Consider the following 23,323-nt stretch of genomic DNA (forward strand, 5'->3'; position numbering starts at 1 on the left):
ATTTAGAGTTAATTACCAACAGCTGATGACATGATTATGTAAGTCACTGAAAGTAAAGTTTTAGAGATCCATGTTTTAACCAAAACTCAAGACAAATTGACTTTAAGCCAGGGATTCTTGATTCTTGATCTCAACTCTTACCAACATTTTGGGCTGGATAATTCTTTGGGGAGGAGGGGGGCTGTATATTTTGGCATGTTAAGCAGCATCCCTGACATCTATTGAATGCCAGTAGCACTCACCTTCTCCCTTGGTTTTGACAGCCAAAAATGTCTCCCAGCTCTTCCAATGTCCTTAAAAGGGCAAAATCACCCCCCGCTGAAAACAACTATAAGACAAAGTGCCAGGAAGTGGATGTGGGTCAACCAATTGGACTCCCGCCTACCATATAGGAGGTCCAGGGTTCAATATCCAGGGCCTCCTGGTAAAGGCAAGCTGGCCTGTGTGGTGAGCTGGCCCATGCAGAGTGCTGGCCTGTGCAGAATGCTGCCCTGTGCAGGAGTGCTGGCCCACGTGGAAAACTGGAGCAGCAAGATGACATAACAAAGAGACACAGAGGAGAGAGAATAAGAGACACAACAGAACAGGGAGCTGAGGTGGCACAAGAGAATGATGGTCTCTTTCCCACTCCAGAAGGTCCCAGGATAGGTTCCTGGAGCCACCTAATGAGAACACATGCAGACACAGAAGAACACACAGCAAATGGAGACAGAGAGCAGACAATGGAGAGAGGGGAGTAAATAAATCTTTAAAAAAAAAAAAAAAAAAGACAAAGTGCCTAGACAAAGTGCCTATCTTCTCTGCATTGTAATTTCCTTAGCCATGAGTTTTCTTATCTATGAGAGACTAAAATGAGGTCATATTATTCAAGGTCTCCTCCAACTCTGAAATTCTACTCAATATTTTGTTCACTGCCTATGATTTATAATCCAATGTAGCCTTCTCTTTCACCCATCTTATTCTGTCTCACCAGGCTGTTAAAAAAGAAACAATGAAATAACCAAGAGAATGTTTTACACTCATGTCTCCTCACAGGGAAAAATACTGACTATGGAGAGAAATCCTCTTAGACGCCCATCGAAAAGGACTGTTGACATAAAAATCTTTTCCATTAATATCCTAAAACAGGAAAGCAGATGTAGCTCAGGTGACTGAGCTCCCCTACCACAGGGGAGGTCTGGGTTTGGTTCCTGGTGCCTCCTGGAAAAGATGAGCAAGACGGTGAGCTGACACAAGTGGCTGGCATGGTGAGCTGATGTAACAAGATGACGCAACCAAGAGACAACAAGGAAACACAATGAGAGATCCAACAAAAGCAGGAAGCAGGGGTGGCTCAGGCAATTAGGTGCCTCCCTCCCACATCTGAAGTTCTAGATTTAGTTCCCAGTGCCTCCTAGAAAAAGAATAGCACAAAACAAATGGACACAGCAAGTGCAAACAACAAGGGGAGAAATAAATCTTTTTTTAAAAATCCTAAAACGCTATTAAAGAAAAGTCAAGTTGTCTGAGGATTCAAGTTTCTGAAACTGTATTTTTTATTTCTACTTAATATTCTCCTAAAATAAGGTACTTGCCCTAAGAATGACTGACATATTTGCTTCTTTACTTTACCAGTTTTCAAGAAAGTCTTTATTTTAACCTCTTTCCATTTTCACATGAGAGAACCCCAAGCAACAGAGCAATAAAGAGTTAATTTAATTAGTTCTGTGTATACTCAAAGAATTACAAGCAACTTCATTTAATTATTAAGTAGCCAATCAGATAATCACTGTGGCTGATTAGTGCACTAATGAAATGTCTTCCAGTTCAAAGCTGTCATTCCAATCAGGAGACAGCTCTTCAGCTGCAAGAAAGAGCTGGCAGGATTTCCAAAGACTCATGCTATGACTCTGAGGAGAGGAAAACAAATACATTTCATATTTAACCCCGTTTGTATTGAAAGATTCAAACATTCTAAACTGACATTTATAGAACATTCCAGCCAACAACAGCAAAATACACATTCTTTTCAAGTGCACACAGAACAACGGCCAAGATAGACCATATTATGGGCCATAAACCAAATCTAATAAATGCAAAAGGATTCAAGTCATACAAACCATTTGTAGGACCAAATGGAATTAAAATAGAAATCAGTAAGAGCAACCTCTCTGGGATATTACCAATTATATGGAAACTAAAAAACGTACTTCTAAATAACTCATGGGTCAAGGAAGAAATCAAAAGGGAAATGGGAAAGTATGATAAACTAAATCAAAATTTTTTAAAAAATCCCAATGCGCAGGGGATTCTACTAATGCAATCCTTGGTGGGGGCAGAGGTTAAGCACTGAACATTTCTATCAGAATATAAGAAAAGTACTAATTCAGTGACCTCATTTTCCACCTTGAAAAACTAAAAAACGAAAAGTAAAATCCTAAGTAAAATAGAAAAAATGAAGATCAAAGTGGAAATCAACAAAATAGAAAAGGAAAAACAAAATAGAGAAAAACCAATGTAACCAAAAACTGGGTCTTAGAGAAGATTAAAAATTGATTAATACTCTGATCATAATGGAGTAAAGCTGGAAATCACAAGTGGCAAATAAAGGGAAAATTCACATATATATGAGGATTAAACAATGCTCTTAAATAATCAGTAGGTCAAAGAAATTTCAAGAGAAAACAATAAATATCTCTAGACAAATGACAGTGAGAATACAATATATCAGAACCTATGGGATGCTGTGAAGGCAGTATTGAGAGGAAAATTTATAGCCCTCAATGCTCACATTAAAAAAGAAGAGCTAAAATCAATGACCTAACTACAGAGCTGGAGGAACTAGGAAAAAAACCAGCAAGCTAATCCCACAGCAAGTAGAACGAACGAAATAACAAAGATCAGAGCAGAAATAAATGAAATTGAGAACAAAAAAAAATAGAGACAATTAACAAAAACAAAAGTTGGCTCTTTGAGAAGATTAACAAAATCGACAAACCCTTAGCCAGACTAAGAAAAAAAGAGAGAAGATGCAAATAAATGAAATAAAAAATTGAAAGAGGAACCTTACTACTGACCCCACAGAAATAAAAGAGATCATAAGAGGATACTATAACAACTTTATGCTAAAAATCTAGACACTGTAGGTGAAATGGAAAAATTCCTAGGAATATACAAGCAATCTGCACTGACACTAGAAGAAATAAAAGACCTCAAAACCAATCAGAAGTGAAGAAATTGAAACAGTCATTAAGCAGCTCCTCAAAATGAAAAGCCCAGGACCAGATGGTTTCACAGGTGCGTTCTACCAAGAATTCAAAGGAGATTTAACACCAATCTTACTCAAGCTCTTCCAAAAAACTGAATAAGAAGAAACACTATCAAACACATTCCATGAAGCCAATATCACCCTAATACCAAAGCCAGATAAAGATATTAACAGACCCATATCTCTAATGAATACAGATGCAAAAATCCTCAATAAAATACTTGCTAATAGACTCCAACAACACATTAAAAGAATTATCCATCATGATCAAGTGGGTTTTATACCAGGCATGCAAGGCTGGCTCAACACAAGAAAATCAATCAGCATAATACACATCAATAAATAAAAGAAGAAAAATCACATGATCTTATCAATTGACGCAGAAAAGGCATTTGACAAAACACAGCATCCTTTCTTGATAAAAATACTACAAAAATAGGAATTGAAGGAAATTTTCTTAACATTATAAAGGCCACATATGAAAAACCCACAGCTAACACTGTACTCAACGGTAAAAAAACTAAAAGCTTTCCCACTGAAATCAGTGAGAAGACAGAGATGTCCACTGTCACCATTGTTGTTCAATACAGTGCTAGAGGTTCTAGCTAGAGGAATCAGGCAAGAAAAAGAAATAAAAGGGATCCAAACTGGAGAGGAAAAATTAAAACTTTCACTATTCACAGATGAGATGATAGTATATCTAGAAAGTTCCGAAAAATCTGCAACAGAGGTGCTAGAGCTAATAAGTGATGTCAGGATACAAGATAAATGCACAAAAATCAGTGGTATTTCCATATACTAATAATGCACAATCTGAGGAGGAAGTCAGAAAAAAATTCTATTTACGATAGAAACTAAATGAATCAAATATTTAGGAATAAACTTAAACAAGGATGCAAAGCACTTGTATTCAGAAAACTATAATGCATTGCTAAAAGAAATTTAAAAATACCTAAGTAATGGGAAGAACATTCCATGCTCATGGATTGGAAGACTAAATATCATTAATATGTCAATTCTACCCAAACTGATATACAGATTCGATACAATCCCAATAAAAATTCCACCAGCATTTTTTAAGCAAATGGAAAACACAATTATCAAATTCATGTGGAAGGGTAAGAGGCTCTGAATAGCCAGAAACACCTTAAAAAGGAAAACTGACATTGGAGGACCTTTACTTCCAGACTTTAAATCATATTACCTAGCGACAGTGGTAAAAACAGCATGGTACTGGCATAAAGACAGACACACAGACCAAGGGAACCAAACTGATGGTTCAGAAATAGACCCATCTACAGCCAAGTGATTTTTTATAAACGTGTCAAGCCCTCCCAGTTGGGGCAAAACAGTTTATTCAACAAATGGTGTTGGGAGAACTGGATATCCACAGCCAAAAGAAAGAAGACGACCCCTACCTCACTCCTTATACAAAAATTAACTCAAAATGGATCAAAGACCTAAACATAAATGTACAATAAAGCTAAGCTCCTAGAAGAAAATGTAGGGAAACATCTTCAAGAGCTGGTGGTAGGTGGTGGATTCTTAAACCTTACACCAAAAGCACAAGCAACAAAAGAAAACATGGATAAATGGGACCTCCTCAAACCTAAAACATTTCTGTTGATTCAAAGGACTACATCAAGAAGGTGAAAAGGCAGCCCAGTCGATGGGAGAAAATATTTGGAAACCACTTATCCAACAAGGGTTTGATTTCCATTCTATGTAAAGAGATCATACAACTCAACAATAAAAGAGCATGCAATCCAATTGGAAAATGGGCAAAAGATTTAAATAGACATTTCTCCAAAGAGAAAATATAAATGGCCAAAAAGCACATAAAAAAATGTTCCATATCACTAGTTATTAGGGAAATGCAAATTAAAACAACTTGAGATATCATCTAACACCACATAGAATGGCCATTATTAAAAAAAAAACAGGGAAGTGGATCTGGCTAAATGGATAAGAGCATCTGCCTACCACATGGGAGATCCAAGTTCAAACCCAGGGCCTTCTGACCCGTGTGATGAGCAGGCCCACAAGCAGAGCTGGTGCGCACAAAGAGAGCTGTGCCACGCAGGGGTGTCCCCCATGTAGGGGTGTCCCACATGCAAGGAATGCGCCCCGTAAGGAGAGCCACCCAGCGCAAAAAAAGTGCAGCCTGCCCAGGACTGGCACCACACACACGGAGAGCTGATGCAGCAAGATACGCAACAAAAAGAGACACAGATTCTGGGTGCTGCTGACAAGAGTACACGCGAACACAGAAGAACACACAGTGAATGGATAGAGAGCAGAAAATGGGGGGGGGGGGCAGGGATAAATTTTAAAAACTAATTAAGTCTTTAAAAAAAAAAAAAACACCAGACAATAATAAGTGCTAGAGAAGATGTGGAGAAACAGTAACACTCCTTAACTGTTTGTGGGAATGTAAAATAGTGCAGCCTCTTTGGAAGACAGTTTGGTGGTTCCTCAGGAAGCTAAATATAGAACTGCCATATGATCCAGCAATTCCTCTACTAGGAATATATCCAGAAGAACTAAAAACTATGACACAAACAGACACTTGCATACCAATGTTCATAGTGGCGTTGTTCACAATTGACAAAAGATGGAAACAACCCACGTGTCCATCCACCAATGAATGGATAAACAAAATGTGGTATATATGTACGATGGAATACTATGCTGCAGTAAGAAGAAATGAAACTGGGACATATGTGATAACAAGGATGAGTCTTTAAGACATTATACTAAGTGAAGTAAGCCAGACACAAAAGGACAAATATTACATGGTCTCATTAATATGAACTAAATACAAATAATAAACATATGGAATTAAAACCTAGAGTATAGGTTATTAGGAGATTAAGAGGAGGGTTGAGAAGAACTACGGATGCTTAATGTATGTATAAGTTTTAATTAACTTGACTGTAAGAATGTGGAGATGGATTGTGTTGATAGTAACACATTACAGTGAGTAGCAACTGGTTTGTAAACGGGACTGTGACTGAAAAAGGTAGTCTGGGGAAGTAAATGTCAATAGAAAGAAAACTAAAGAATAATCTAGAGACTGAATAACACAGTAAACCCAGAGGTGGATGAGAATTGTGGTTAAGGGTACAAATGCAAGATTCCTGTGAGCTAGAGCAGATGTACATCACTATTGCAGGATGGTGGGAATATGGAGAAACATGGGAAAACTACAACTGGTGTGACGTATACACTGTGTTTAACAGCAAGACTATAATATCTTACATCAATGCCAAAGATGTATTGCACTGATAATAGAGATGTATGGAAAAAGTGTGCCAAATGTATGTTATGGACCATGATTGGTGGTAACAGTCTGATGATAATAGTCTCATAATCTGTAACAAATGTTCCACCAGGGTGTGGAGTTGTACTGGAAACCTACACATCTGTATGACTGTTTTGCAAGTTCACAATATCCGTAACAAAAATACATTTTAAAAAAATAGCATGGGTTGGGGGAAAAATACATCAAATGTAAGATAAGGACTATAGTTGGTAGTAATATTTTGATGATGCTCTTGCATAGTTTGTAACAAATGTATAACAATAATGCAAAGAGTTGGTGGAGGGGTGATGTATGAGACCCCTGTGTGATGTTATGTCTATTTATGTTGTAAATTCACAATCTTTACTATACACTTATTGTTTATATGTGTTCATGTATGAATGACATACTTCAATAAAGAATTTTTAAAAATTGATTAATAGCCACATTATTTGGGAAAATAAATCATAAATTACAAAAACTGGGAATAAGAGAGGTGATATTAAATATTCTACACATACTAATAAAATACAGTGGTAGTATTATTTTGTTTTGTTTTGTTTTGTTTTCCCTGGCAGTTTATTTTTTTAATTGATTTTGTAAAGATATTACATTAAGAAAGAATATATATATATATATATATATATATATGAGGTCCCATTCAACCCCACCACCCCCACCCCACCACTCCCCCCCCCCCCCCCCCCCCCCGCAACACTCACTCCCTTCATCATGACACATCCATTGCACCCGCCAAGTTCATCTCTGGGCATCTCTGCACCTCATGGTCAATGGTCCACATTTTGGCCCATACTCTCCCACATTCCATCCAGTGGGCCCTGGGAGGATTTACAATGTCCGGTGATTGCCCCTGCAGCACCATCCAGGGCAACTCCAAGTCCCAAAGGCGCCTCCACATCTCATCTCTTCCTGCCACTCCCCATATCCATCAGCCACCATGTCCACTTTTCCCACTCCAATGCCACCTTTTCTCTGTGGGCCTTGGATTGGTTGTGTCTGTTGCACCTCTATGTCAGGAGAAGGCTCAGATTCCACATGGATACTGGATGCAATCCTCCTGCTTTCAGTTGTAGGCACTCTAGGCTCCATGGTGTGGTGGTTGTCCTTCTTCAACTCCATCTTAGCTGAGTGAGGTGAGTCCAATAAATCCGATTGTAGGAGCTGGAGTCTGTTGACGCTCAGGGCCTGGCTATCATATTGTCAGTCCAGAGATTCAGATCCCCTAAATATATCTTAAACCCCAACACCAACTACAATTCCAGTAAAGTAGGATGAAAGTCTTATGAAAAGAGATCCCATCTGAGTCCAGTTCCATCATGCAGAAACACCAGCTCCAAAGAAGAGCCATCTGACATGGCAGTGACCCCGTCTGCCATGACCATAGAACCCGTGGGTCTCTTTAGCCCTCAAAGGAACCAATATCAGGGGATTGTATCTACTTTATCTGTCTCTTAGACTCTGCTCAGTTGTGCATAAGGGCAATCCTTCTGACAGCCTCCAGACTCTTTTTTAGAGACTCATAGCCATATAAACTCATTTCTGCTTTCCATTTCCCCCTTACATTAGGTCAAACAGCATTTTAAAGTCATGTTATTATATGTAGACAGGGATATTCTGCTGATCTGCATTGAACCTTTAATTCAAGGTCATTTTCTAGTTCCATCTTCAGCTGGTATTTGGTAGTGATCCCTCGGTGCCAGGGAGGCTCATCCCCGGGTGTCATGTCCCACGTTGGGGGGAGTGCACTGCATCTACAAGCTGAGTTTGGCTTCGAGACTGGCCACATTTGAGTAACACGGAGGCTGTCAGGAGGAAATTCCCAGGCACAGTGCTGCTCTAAGCTTTGTTCTTATTTCAGGCATATAGGCTCACAAGCATAGTCATTAGTATCATGCTCTCACTGTTGGACCCTCATTCCTTCCTGGTCCTTACCGTTGCACCTGGGGGACTGCCGCTGTTCCCCTAGGGACCACGACAGAGCACCCCCGGCCAGTAACCCAGTAGCCCCCAGCTGTTGTTTTTAATTATTGCCACTATGAGTATATCCAAACATTATCATGGACCCTGGATATATGCCCTATACAGCTCGCTGTCAGCCATATATCACCTGTCAATAGTATCCTATACCAGTATTCCTCTGCTGCCATTGTTGAACCACTCTGTGATCCAAAACTTCCTGAAAATTGAAGCCCAATATAATGTCAGGGTCCCTTACTAGTAAAATGGCATATAGCGATGGGTTTAAAGGTTAGATATAGAATACGTGCTGACTTGGAAAAATTCTACATCCTATCTTTTTTTTTTTTCCCCCTAATTATTGAACTTCTCTTCACAAGAGCCCTAGACCACAGTAATTCATATATACAATATACAGTACTCCCCCACATCTACCATTGAGCCTTTTCCCTTCCACAGCGGTATTCTTATAACTTATTCATATCATATTTACTTAAAGTGATGTACAGACTCTGAGATAATAGCTTTCAAACAAGGTGACATCTGTGTTTACATTGTGTCCCATACTTTAGGATATACAGTTTTCTAAATTTTTAGTTATCCTATGTTTTACATTATGGTTTACTTTATTAGTAAATATTTTTATATTACTAATATTTTATTAGTAAATATTACTATATATTTATGGTGTAATATTACATGTTTTATATCCATCCTTGTGTACTCTCGTGAAAGTCCTCTCTTACCCCACATTTACTTTGGTTCCACACATTTAACATCCTTTTTCCCATCCCCTTGGTGCCCACAATGACAGCCAGCCTCCGTTTCCCGAGGAGCCCCGTCCAGAGACACTTGCAACATTGTTCAGGGCCTAATTTGCTCAACTACCCCAATGCCCTGGGAGATACGGTGGTAGTATTATGAAAAACTTCATGCCAATGAATTTAAAAACTTATTGTCAAATACCTTGATGGCACACTACCAAAGTTCACACAAGGAGAAATAGCTAGGAGGCCTAAGGAAAGACAGCAGAGTAAGAAGATTGAGCAATCAGTTCCTCCACGAAAACAACTACTGAACTGGAATGAATTGTATAAATCCACGGTAACATCCAGACAATGTTTTCCAGCTAGATGAAGAGGCTGCTAAATTGCTGGCTGGCTAATATCAGTGAATTTCACCCTCCAAGCATCTGCTACCATCTCCCATCCTCAAACCACACGGCAGGCACAGTAGTGGGGACTGCAATCAGGTACTAGTGCACATTGCTAGTGCCAGGGTGAGCTATAAGAACAAAGTCCTCCAAAGTCCAGGGGTGTGTGTTCTGATCCTTGATAAATGACTTTGATCAGTGTATTAGTCTGCCAAAGGGATGCTGATGCAAAGTGCCAAAAATCTGTTGGCTTCTATAAAGGGTATTTATTTGGGGTAAAAGCTTACAGTTACAAGGCCCTAAAGAGCCCAACTCAAGGTACCATAATAGGTCCATTCTCACCCAAGTCAGTTGCCACACACTGAAGCAAGATGGCTGGCAATCTCTGCAAGGGTTCAGCCTTCCTCACTCTCAGCCATAGGCTGGCATAGGGCTTGTTTCTTTCTGGGCTCAGCTACAAACTATCAGGTGAATGGCTCAGTTCTCTTCCTGGGCTGCAGAATCAAAGTTCTCTCTCCTCTGCTGTATCTATGGAGCTCTCCCTCTTCCTGTGTATCTTCTGTGTTTCCTCGAGTGAGTGCCCACTTATATCAGTCCTCCAAGAGAGTGGAGACTTAACCTGAGTTACACCCTACTGACATGGTTGAATCAAAGCCCGAATCTTAACATAATTTAATCAAAGACACCTCAGCTGAATCTAATACAATCAAAGAATATCATAACCAGGGAAACAGACCAGTTCACAAAACCTAATCCTTATCATTTTGGGGATTCATAAACAATCTCAAACTGCCACAATCAGCAACTTCAGATCACTAGGGGACTGGCTTTGAAAGTGGCCATAATTCTAATGCCCCTCAGACAAAAGCAACAGAAGCCTGTTAAAGAGGCAGTACCTTTTTTTCTTTTTTTACTCTCTTTTCCCTTTTCCATTCAGTGATTGGGAACAAAAGTAGTTTGGAAAAGTCATACTCACACAAAAAAAAATCCCAGCAATCCCAGAGGAATGGGAGAACCAGATTTCCAGATCTATAACAACATAATACTGACAAAGCCCAGACCTCAACAAAAAACTACAAAACTCACACAGCAACAGGAAAGTGTGGTTAATTCACATGAAGAGAATTTGCCAGAAATGATCCCTGAGGAAGCCTGAAGATGACTGAATAGGTTCAGCAAGCTGAAATAATCCACATACAAATAACTCAATGAAACTAGGAAAAAGGCTGAACAAAATAAAGGGATAGAAATTATAAAAATGAACTAAACAGAATTTTGGAGTGCAAAGTACAGTAATCAAAATGAAAATCTTACTAGGTGGACTCAACATCAGAAACGAACAGGCAAAGGAAGGATCAGCAAACTTGAAGACAAGAAAACTGAAATCATCCAGTGTGAGGAGCAGAAGAAAAAAAAAAGAAAAGAAAAATGAACAGATTCTGAGGGACTTCTTAGATGCCATCAAGTTTAACAACATATGCATCATCAGAGCATGGGGGGATGAGAAAGAGAGGAGAGGAAAGAAGAAAGGGGCAGAAAAATTATTTGAAGATGATGGCCAAAAAATTCCCAAATCTGATGGAAGACATGACTAGCCATAACCAGGAAGCTCCACAAACTCGAAGCAGAATAGACTCTAAGAGACTGACACCAAGACACATTATAGCAATATATAAAAATCCAAAGATAGAGGATTCTGAAAGCTGTGAGAAGCGACTTACACATACAAGGAATCCCCAGTAAGATTAACAGCAGATTTTTCATCAAATACCATGAAGGTCAGAAGACAGTGGGATGATATATATAAAAAGTCCTTCAGGAAAAAAAACTGTCAAGTGAGAATTCCATATATGGCAAAATCATCTTCCAAATATGAAGACATTTACAGATAAACAAAAGCTAAAAGAGTTCATTACCAGAAGATGTGCCCTACAAGAAATACTAAAGGAAGTCCATCTGGCTAAAATAAAAGAGCACTAGATAGTAACTCGAGAAAAAAGAATACTGGGAAAGGGAACTACGTATGTAGGTAAATATAAAATCCTGTAAAATTATACTTTTGGTTTATACCTGCTTTCTCTCCTATATGACTTAACAGTCAAATACATTAAAAATATTTAAAATCTATGTTACTGGGTATACAATGAATAAAGATGTAATCTGAGACAACAATATAAAGGGGAAGGGATGGATGGAGATATATGTACAGTTTGTATAATCCTGGAACTAGACTTGTACTAGCTGAATTAGGTTGTTAGTCTAAGATGCTAATTGTAATTACAAAGTTAACCACTAAAAAGATAATTTAAAAATCTAGAGAAAAAGAAAGGCTGGCCTAACTAAAAAAAGAAAGAAAGAAAGGAATCAAAATGGCATACTACAAAAAAGCAACTAAACACAGAAAGGGTAATAATGGAGTAAATGAAGACCAAAAACATACAACAAAACAGAAAAAAAAAAAAAGCCAAATGGCAGATATAAATTTTCTCCCCAGTTATTACCTTATATATCAATGAATTAAACTCTTATTAAAAGGCAGAGATAGGCAGAATGGATTTTTTTTAAAAAAGCATGATCCATATGTATGTTGTCTACAAGAGACTCACTGTAGACACAGATTGAAAGCAAAAGGGGAGAAAAGACATTCCATGCACACAGTAATCAAAAGAGAGTCAGAGTGGATATTTTATCAGACAAATTAGAGTTGAAGCCAAAAAAGATTCCAAGAGCCATAGAAAAGTATTGCATATGAATTAAAGTTTCTATTCTGCAAGAAGTATAATGATTTTAAACACACACACACTTCACAACAAAGCTCCAAAATATATAAAGCAAAAATTGACAGAATTGAAGGGAGAAATAGTAATTTTACAACAACAGTTGAAGATTACAACACACTCCATAATTGTGAGAATATCTAAAGAAAGAAACAATAAGTTATAGATGACTTGAACCACGCTATTAACCAACTAGACCTAACTGACATATACAGAACACTCCACCAACAGCAGAATACACATTCCTCTCAAGTGCACATGAAACACTTTCCAGGATAGACTATATGGTGCGCCACAAATCAAACCTTAATAAATTTTCAAGTTCTGAAATCATGCAAACTATCACTTTGAACCATAATGGAATAATGCTAGACATCAGTAAGAGAAGGAAAAAGAATCACAAGGAAAATTAGGAAATATCTTCAAGCAAATGAAAACAAAAATACATCATACCATACTTATAGGTTGCAGTGAAGGCAGTGCTCAGAGGAAAATTTACAGCTCTAAATGCCTACGTTAAAAAAGACAGACTGGGGAGCAGCTCAGGCAGTTGAGCACCTGCTTCCCACATGGGAGGTCCTGGGTTTGGTCTTCCATGCCTCCTAAAAATAAAAACAACAAACAAATGAAAAAAAAAACAGAAAACTCAGGGGAGCCAATGTGGCTCAATGACTGCACATGGCTTCCTGCATACAAGGTCCTTGTATCTCAAAAAAAAAAGTAGTCATTGCGTGCACTTTGGATGGACTATACGCTTTATTAATACATATCAACAAATTTTTTTTAAATCACCAAAAAAAAAACTCAACGTCACACCTAAAGAAACCAGAACAAGATTAAAGTAAAGCCAAATTTAGTAGAAGGAAGGAAATAAGGAAGATTATAATAGAGATAAATGAAATAGAGAACAGAAAAACTATCAGAGAGAAACAACAAAACCAAATACTGCTTTTTTGAAAAGATCAATTAAATCTAAAACCTTTAGCCAGACTGACAAAGAAAAAGGGAGGGGTAACAAATAACTAAAATCAGAACTGAAAGCTGGGAATATTACTACCAATTATACAGAAATAAAAAGGATTACAAGAGGATATTATGAAACAATTATAGGCCAAATTAAATACAAATTACCTAATCTGACACAAGAAATAGAGAATCTCAACAGACCTATAAAAAAATAAATTTAAACAGTAATTTAAAACTTCCCAACAAAGAGAAGTCAATGACCAGATGGTTTTGCTGCTAAATTCCACCAAACATTTAAATGTTTAACACCAATCCTTCTCAAAGTCAGAGGTCATCATGACCTTGATACCAACATAAGATAAAGACCACATAAGTGGTTAGGGTGTCTGTCTACCACATGGGGGAGGTCCGCGGTTCAAACCCCGGGCCTCCTTGACCCGTGTGGAGCTGGCCCATGTGCAGTGCTGATGCGCGCAATGAGTGCCCTGCCACGCAGGGGTGTCGTGTTCCCCCCCAGCGTCCCATAGGGGAGCCCCATGCACAGGGAGTAAGCCTTAAGGAGAGCGGCCCAGCGCGAAAGAAAGTGCAGCCTGCCCAGGAATGGTGCCGCACACACTGAGAGCTGACTCAAAAAAGAGAAACACAGATTCCTGTGCCGCTGACAACAACAGAAGAGGACAAAGAAGATGCAGCAAATAGACACAGACAACAGATGGCGGGGGCGGGGGCGGGAGGGGAGAGAAAATTTATCTTTTTTTTAAAAAAAAAAAGACCATATCAGAAAAGAAAATTACATATGGTATGTGAATACATTTCACTAAAACTCTTTAATAAACAAATGACTGCAAGAATAGCTAGAAAGAGCAGCTATGTACAACAGGGGAAGCAGAGAGATTGAGGTAAAGAATTTTATGTTTTTGTTTATGATTATTAGTGAAATAATGAAAATGCTGTAATAATGATGTAAGTGATAAATGCACAACTATGTGATTATACCAAATACCACTGATTGTATGCTTTGAATGAATTGTACAATTAATCTGTATCGATAAAATTGATTTATTTTAAAAAAGAGAGAAAATTACAGTCCATTATCTTGTCTTATGAATATAGATGCAAGCATCTTCAACAACCCAAATACAATAATATACTAAAAGGAACGCACACCATGACCAAATGGGATTTATTCCAGGAATGCAAGATGGTTCAAAACATGAAAAACAGGGAAACGGACTTTGGCCCAGTGGTTAGGGCGTCCGTCTACCATATGGGAGCTCCGTCCGCGGTTCAAACCCCGGGCCTCCTTGACCCGTGTGGAGCTGGCCATGCGCAGCGCTGATGCGCGCAAGGAGTGCCGTGCCACGCAAGGGTGTCCCCCGCATTGGGGAGCCCCACGCCCAAGGAATTCGCCCGTGAGGAAAGCGGCCCAGCGTGAAAAGAAAGAGCAGCCTGCCCAGGAATGGCGCCGCCCACACTTCCCGTGCTGCTGACGAAAACAGAAGCGGACAAAGAAACAAGACGCAGCAAATAGACACCAAGAACAGACAACCAGGGGAGGGGGGGAAATTAAATAAATAAATAAATCTTTTTTTTTAAAAACACACACATGAAAAACAATATAATATACTACATTAATAGAAGGCGGGGGGGGGGGGGGGGAACCACATGATCATTTCAATTGACACAGAAAAGGCATTTGACAAAAGCCAACATCCTTTCATGATAAGCACTCAGAAAACTAGGAATAAAGAACTTTCTCAATGTGATAAAGGTTATTTGTGAAAAGCCCACAGCAAATACCATACTAGATGGTGAAAGACTGAAATCTTTCCCCTAAGATCAGGACCAAGCCAAGGATGCCCACTGTCACCACTGTTGTTCAACACTGTCCTAGACAGTCTAGCCAGAGTTATTAGGCAAGAAAAAGAAACTTTTATGCCTTTTAGCACCCAAATTGGAAAGGAGGAAGTAAACAATTCATCTGCAGGTTTGTCAGACAGTTAAATGTAGAATTATATGAACTGGCCAACTCACTTATAGGATATATCCCTAAGAACAGGTATCTTCACACAGCTGTTCACAACAGTATTATTCACAACTGAGAAAGATGGAAGCAACCCAAGTGTCCAGCAACAGATGAATGGATAAACAAAATGCAGTATATACATACAGTGGAATATTATTCAGCTGCTGCAAAGGAAATGATCAGATACATGCAGCAGCATAGATGAAACCTGAAGACAACACGTTGAGTGAAACAAGCCAGGCACAATAGGACAAATATTGTATGATTTCACTGAATTGAAACAATTAAAATAAGCAAATTCACAGTCAGAAGCTAGAATAGAGGTTATGAGAGGCCAGGGGAAGGTGGGGTGTAGGGAATGGGAGGTTACTGCTTAAATGATCTGAGGTGATAGAAAAGATTGAGTGATGGATAGTGAGGATGGTAGACCAAAATTGGAGTGTAATTAACACCACTAAATTATGCATATGTGAATACGGTTAAAAGGGGATTTAGGTTATATATATGTTACTAGATTAAAAATTAAAAACACACCATAGGACTCTACAACAACACAGTGAACCCTCATGTAAACTACAGACTATGATTAGTAGTATAATTAACACTGTTTCATCAAGTGTAACAAAGATTCCACAATAATAATGCAAAGTGTTAATAATTGGGAAAACTGAATGTGTGTGTGTTTGGTGAGGGAGGGTAGTATATAGGAACTCTGTACTTTGTGCATAATTTTTCTGTGAACTTACCACTTCTACTAAGAGAAAAATTTTTCATATGGAAGGGTAAGGGGACCCAAAGCAGCCAAAACCACCTTTAAAAAAGAAAAAAAAAAAATTTTTTTTTTTTTTTAAGGAGGTATCGGGTATTGAAGCCAGGACCTTGAACATGCAAGGTAGGCATGTAACCACTGAGCTACACCCACTTGACTCCAAAACCATCTTGGGAAAAAAAAGTTGGGAGGACTCACATTTCCTGATTTCCAAACTTACAACAAAGCTATGGTAATAAAACAGCATGGTACTAACACAAGGACATCTCTATAAGCCAATGGAATCGAACTCAGAGTTCAGAAATAAACCCTCATATTTTTGGCTACATTTATGGGAAAGAACAATCTCTTCAAAAATGGTGTAGGGAAACCTGGATATCCATATGCATAACAATGAAGGTGGACCACTACACCTCACACCATATACAAAAAATATCAACTCAAAATGTTCATAGTCCTAAATGTAGAACCTAAAACAATAAAACTTTGTGATCTTAAATTAGGCAAAGATTTCTTAGCAGAATCATAAAAGAAGAAATTGATAAATTAGAAATCATAAAAATTTAAAACTTCCCTAAAAAGACAGCACACAGAGAAAATATTTATAAACCATATTTCTGATAAAGGACTTGTATTCATAATATATAAGCAACTCTTACAACTCAACAGGTAAAACAACACAATGAAAAAGTGGGCAAAAGATCTGAATAGCTATTTTACCAACGATATATAGGAATGACTAATAAGCACATGAAAAATGTTCAATATAATTACCCATAGGGAGATGCAAATGAAATAGCACTCCATACCCATTATTTTTGTTGTTGTTGCTGTTGTTCCCATACACATTAAAATGGTTATATGTGGAGCAAGTGTAGCTCAGTGGTTAAGTGTGCTTCACATGTGTAAGGTTCCGAATTCAATTTCCGGGACCTCCTCTGAAAAAGGGGGAGGGGGAGAGCCGGTGTAGCTGAGTTGGTTGAGTGCCTGATTCCCAAGTATAAGGTCCCGAGTTCAATCCCCAGTGCCTCCTAAGGAAAAAAAAAAAGGCTATAATCAAAAAGACAGACATAAATAGGTGGTGATGATAATGTGGAGAAACTGGAACTAAATGGTATAGCTGCTTTGGGAACCTGGTTTGGCAGTTTCTTTAAAATTTAAGTATTAACTACAATTCTACTGCTAAGGGACTAACCGAGAGTAAAAAACTGCATGTCAACACAACAACCTAAGAGTGAAGACATACAGTTATTGATGTGCATTAGCCAGAAAGGGTTAATAATCCAATTGTCCATCATCTGGCAAGTAACCAAAAAGTGACATGTATGTACAGGGAATACTGCTGTCACAAAGTAAATATTAAAAAAATAACCAACAGCAAACTAAATAGTTACAACATTGAATTAAAGCCCAAAGAATAAAATTAACATCCATGAGTCCATACTATTGACATAAACAAAAGACTGAATAAATGAATGGCAGAGAAGGAACACATCCATTTTAAGAACAAGTCCAAGTAATTTATAAGTAGCTAAAAACCCCTGCACCAGGAAGTGACGCTTAATTCTCCTTTTGACTATCAGTCAGACTTAGTGACTAGCTTCCGAATATAATACAGAAAGTGAAAAACAGTAACTTTACAGTGGAAAAACCTAGCAGACACCAACTTAACCAAGTGATAAAGATTACCAGTGATGTCATGTTGCTGTCATATTTAAAAATACATGCTGATATATATATATATATACACACACACACATACATACACACTAGCACACATATACACTCTCTGACAGGATGCAAAAAGAAGGATACTTCACCTCTGTGGTATAGTAAAAGGCTTGGGAGGTGGGACGCTTCCTTAGCCTTGGGACCTTGGCACGTCTCTTTCTTTCTCTGAACCTCAGTTTTCTCATCTGTAACGCGAAGTAAGTTATCTTTTAGCTCTAACGTTTTATGGCTCTAAGTCCACGATCTTCTATGGGAACATGTTTTCTGAAGGAAGCTTAGGGTTTGGATTGGTAGAGGAGGTAAATGGTAATTTGGGTAGGAGGAGAAGAATAAGTACACTGAAAACTGTATACCAGGAGTGGTGACTTACAGATTTTACTAAGGTAAAAATATTTATTACAGTATTTTCACCCTCTTTGAATTCTCAATGTTTGAATTTAAAAGAAAGTTTGTCCAGAAATCTTAAAAATTCAAGACATACATTCTTTCAGCATGTCTTCAAAATTTGGGTCTCAGATAAGACATGCTACTACACTTAAGCATATACTACTGCTTATATAACTTTTTTCATCATTAGCCTTACTGTAAGTGAATATTTGATTTACGTATATATCGTAGTTGAATATATTACACATTGTTTTAAATTCTCAAACAGTACTACTTTAAAAAAAAACAAACAAAACCACACATCTATTTCAGATCTGACTCTTCATTTGTCTGAGGTCCTAAATTATCCATTAAATTCCCTGAAGGCAGTGATGATGCCTGGTACTTCTTTGTATCTACAGGAACAATGACTACGATAAACACATATTTGTGTCACTTTAACATCAGATTGTTTTGTGTTCTATTGACATCTTTCTTAAAGGCCATGTAGATGCTGCCATCTGCCACCGCGGTCCCCCTACACAACCATGGTCAATCCCGTTCTTCCACATCACCGTTGACAGTGAGCCCGTGGGCCACGTCTCCTTTGAGCTGTTTGCAGATAAAGTTCCAAAGACCAAAGAGAATTTTCATGCCCTGAGCACTGGGGAGAAAGAATTTGGTTATAAGGGTTCCTGGTTTCAAAGAATTATTATTCCTGGAATTTATGTGCCAGGGTGATGACTTCACTCACTGTGATGGCACTGGTGGCAAGTCCATATTCGGGGAGAAGTTTGATAATAAAAACTTTACCCCAAAGCATATGGGCCCTGGCATCTTGTCCATGGCCAATGACAGACCCAAAACAAATGGTTCCCAGTTTTTCATCTGCACTGCTAAAACTGAGTGGTTAGATGGCAAGCATGTGGTCTTTGGCAACGTAAGAAGGCACAGATATTATGGAAGTCATAGAACACTTTGGGTCCAGGAACAGCAAGAACAGCAAGAACAGTAAGACCACCACTGCCAACTGTGGTCAAGTCTAATAAATTTGATTTGTCTTTTGTCTAAACCACTAGACCATTCCTTCCGTAGCTCAAAAGAACACCTTACCATCCCTGGGCTGCTCTCAGTATCCTATCATCCTTGTGCTCTTGCTACAATTCTTTGGGTTCCACATCATCCTCTCCTTCCAAGTGGAGCTGGATTACAGAGTTAAATTTATTATTATAAAACAAAAACCTTAAACAACCTATATATCTCACATATATATATATAATATATTTTTTTAATGGAGTTGAGCAGTCTCTAGGATTGCCCTCAAAGTTCGTGCCAAACTCAGGTTAAGTAAATGAGGAACAGGGTTTGTGCTGTGAAAAATACAGAAAGGTTTTATGTGGAAGGGAGGACTTTGTGGCAACTAACCACTGAGCTATGGTCAGGCAGGTTGAGTAGCTGTGTCCAGGGATGGATAACAAGGTAGAAAGAAACTGAATGATAAAGTTGGGGTATAGAGAAGAATAAGGTTAAAGAAGCCGGAGGTTTCCCAACTCTTCTGTCTTTTGGTCTCTAGGAAGCTCTTTTGGAAATGTTCTATTTATTTCTTGCAGCTTTGTTCATTGTGGTCATTTCATTCAGAAATCTTTGTTTGAAGAAGAATGGCATACTGACTCCTGTGCCAACTGCCGCCTTCTCCTTTTTCTCCAAGGCTAAGCAGAGAGAAAGACAGTAAGTCTGGGAAGGCAAGAGAAAGAGAAGAGAAAGAGGGAGGATTGGGGGTGGGGGGGTGGGTTCTGTAAGTAACTTGCTGCTACTGAGCAACTGTAATCTCATCTGCCTTTGTAGAGCTAACCCCAGGAGGGTCTTCTCCTTACAAAATTAGCTTTCTTCTGTAACAGGGACTCTTAACCTTTTTTGTTCCATGGACCCCTTTTCCAGACCCCTTACAAAGTCCACACTATACTCTGTATCATTTAATAAATATACCACACCTGCACCAACATGTCCCCACAAGAATAACGTTTTCCTGAATTTCAATTCAAGCTCATGGACCCCTTTTTAAGAATCCCTGTTCTAGAACAAGTGTGGCTATGATTCAATACCTTTCTCTCCGCTAAGGAAAAAAATATTCTGGAGGAGAGGAAGGTGGAAGGTGGAAATTGGCAGATGAAGAGGTTGTCAGTAATACATTAGTCTTTCTCCTTATCACTGCATGATACTGCAGTACCAGAGGAATTTTTTTTGTATTTTATTTTCTTAACAGCTTTACTGAGGTATAACTGACATGCAATAAAATGCACATATTTAAATATACAATTTAATAACTTTTAACATGTACAACCACACCTGTGAAACTATAATCACAATCAAGGTAGTGAACATATCCACATCCCCCTCATGCCCCTTTGTAAACTTTACCTTCTGCTTCTTCTTAGTTTCCTCCAGTAACCTGCAATCTGCTTCCTGTCACTGTACATTAATTCGTATTTCCTAGAACTTTATAGAAATGGGATCATATAGTATATAACATACTTTTTGTTTTGGTCTGGCTTCTGCTTCTTCTCAACACGATTAGTTTAAGAGTCACCCATATTGTAATGTGTCCCAATAATTCATTCTTTCTTATTGCTGAGTACTATTCCAATTTATGGATACACCAGTTTGTTTATTCATTCACCCATTGTTGAACAATTGGGTTGCTTAGCTATTAAAAATAAAGCTGTTACGAACATCTGTGTACAAATCGTTGGACATATTTTCATTTCTCTTGGGTAAATACCTAGGAGTAGTACAGCTGGGTCATCTGATAGGTGTACATTTAACTTATTTTTTTTTAACTTTTAATTCTGGAATCATTTCAGATATACAGAAAAGTTATAATGACAGTGAGACTCCACGGCAACATTTTCTGTGAAGGTCAAGATAGAAGGTATTTTAGGCTTTGCCTGGCCAGATGGTTTCTCTTGGGACTGTTCAACTCATGTAGCATGAAAGCAGCTTTTAACAATGAGTAAATGACTCATGGCTGTGTTCCATTAAAACTTTACTTATAAAAACAGGTGGCAGGTTGAATTTGGCCCACTAGCTGCACATAGCCCTGTATACCCTTCACCCAGCTTCCCCTAATGTTTAATTTAATACAACAACAGTAGTATTGTCAAAACTAAGAAGTTAATATTGGTACAATACTGTTAATCAAGCTACAGGCTTAATTAGATTCCAAGAGTTTTCCCTGTCTTTTTTCTATTGCAGGATCCAGTCCAGCCTACCACATTATTTAGTTATATTTCCTTTGTCTCCTTCAATCTGTGGCGTTTTCTCATTTTTTCCTTGATTTTTCAGGACCTTAACTGTTTTCAAAAATACTGGTCAGGTCCTTTTTAGAATGTTCCTAACTTTCGTTTGTCCAATGTTTTCTCACAATTTGATTCAATCCTATCAGATTTAGATTTATTACTTATTACATTACCTCTGAATTCCAAATCTATATTTAAATCTACCTAAGTCTCAGGACAAATATTGTATGATTTCACTTAAATAACTAGAATGTATAGATTCTGGTACAGGTTACCAGGGACAGGGGAAAAGGAACAGGGAATTAATATTTAATGCATACAAAGTCTCGGGTGATGGAAAAGTTTTGGTAATGGATGGTGGTGATGACAGCACAACATTGTGTATGTAAAAAATACAACTGAATTATACTTGAAAGTAGTTTCAATGAGAAATTCTATTATGCATACATTACCCCAATAAAGCCTTTTTTTAAAAACCTAAGCATAGTCTATTTGATTCATGACAGGTGCATTCCCAAAAATGCTAGTGTTTATAAGTAGAAAGGAGACTGGATTTAGGTTCAAGTACATATTTTTTTCTTCCACCTAAGAAATTATATGACATGGGGATAAATTCTTCATTGGTAGACTGTCATGTACACTTCAAAACATCCAGCATGCCTACCCCCACACATTAAATGCCAATAATCCTTCCAATCACTATGGCCAAAAATGTCCCCACAAATTCCCAGAATAAGCAAGCCCTTAGGGTTAATACTGCCCTATGGCTGGACCCCTATGCTAAATTATTCCTCCCTTACAAGCCCTTGTCTAACTATGCCTAGTTAATTTTGTCTCCTTTCCTCACATTATCCTCTTATTCAGTATTATCCTTTCCCTAGCTCAGGTCTCATCATCCTTCACCTGGACTACTGCAATAACCCTGTAACTTGTCTCCCCAATTTCTGTATGGTCATTCAATACTGCTAGGGACTCAATCATCTACCCCACAAAAGACATGTCCAAGTATTACTCTGCAGTCCTGTGGGTGTGCATCTACTTGTAAAATGGACCTCTGAAAGTGTTATTAGTTAAGGTGTGGACTCATTTGTGAATAGGATCTCCGAAGATCCTATTTAGATGAGGCCAAATATAATCAGGGTGGGACTTAATCCATATGACTGGAGTCCTTATAAATCAGAGGAAATTCATACCTAGTCACTTACAGAAAGCCATCAGAGGAGACTAAGGCTCACCATACGACAGAGGAAGAAATGTAAGCCAAGGAACACCACGGACTGTATTGAGCCAGCACCAGAACACTAGAGACTCCAGGAGACCTTGATTATGGACTTCTAGCCATGAGACAATAAATTCCTGGTGCTTAAGCCAACCTGTGAGTGGTATCTGTCCAGAGCAGCCCTGACAAACTAAGACATATACAAAGAACAAAGGGAACCTTCAACCCTGCAAAGATCATTTATTCACTAATCAACAAATATTTATTGCATACAAATATTTATTGCACACAAATATTTATTTATTGTGTGCAATAAATATTTGTGTGAAATAAAACTCCCCTGCTCAGATTTTAACAGTTCATCACCTACAGCACTTTTTCAAATAATGCTCTACCTTTATGTTTTATATACTGAGTTTCTACATAAGATTTCCTTTTAACTAAGTGATTCACAGTTTTAAAAGAAGACTGAAAATCTTTAGGACAAAATCT

At 38.2% G+C, this 23,323-nt stretch overlaps 1 protein-coding gene and 1 pseudogene across 2 annotated transcripts in view; one reads left to right on the forward strand and one right to left on the reverse strand.

The window, feature by feature from the left end:
• The window catches only part of CECR2 (CECR2 histone acetyl-lysine reader), a 164,518-nt gene that overhangs the window by 114,544 nt on the left and 26,651 nt on the right, over window positions 1–23,323 (reverse strand). The window lies entirely within an intron of this gene.
• On the forward strand, window positions 18,865–19,362 carry LOC139437107 (peptidyl-prolyl cis-trans isomerase A pseudogene; annotated as a pseudogene).

This window comes from Dasypus novemcinctus, chromosome 20 (assembly GCF_030445035.2).
Source record: "Dasypus novemcinctus isolate mDasNov1 chromosome 20, mDasNov1.1.hap2, whole genome shotgun sequence".
NCBI classification, from domain to species: domain Eukaryota; kingdom Metazoa; phylum Chordata; class Mammalia; order Cingulata; family Dasypodidae; genus Dasypus; species Dasypus novemcinctus.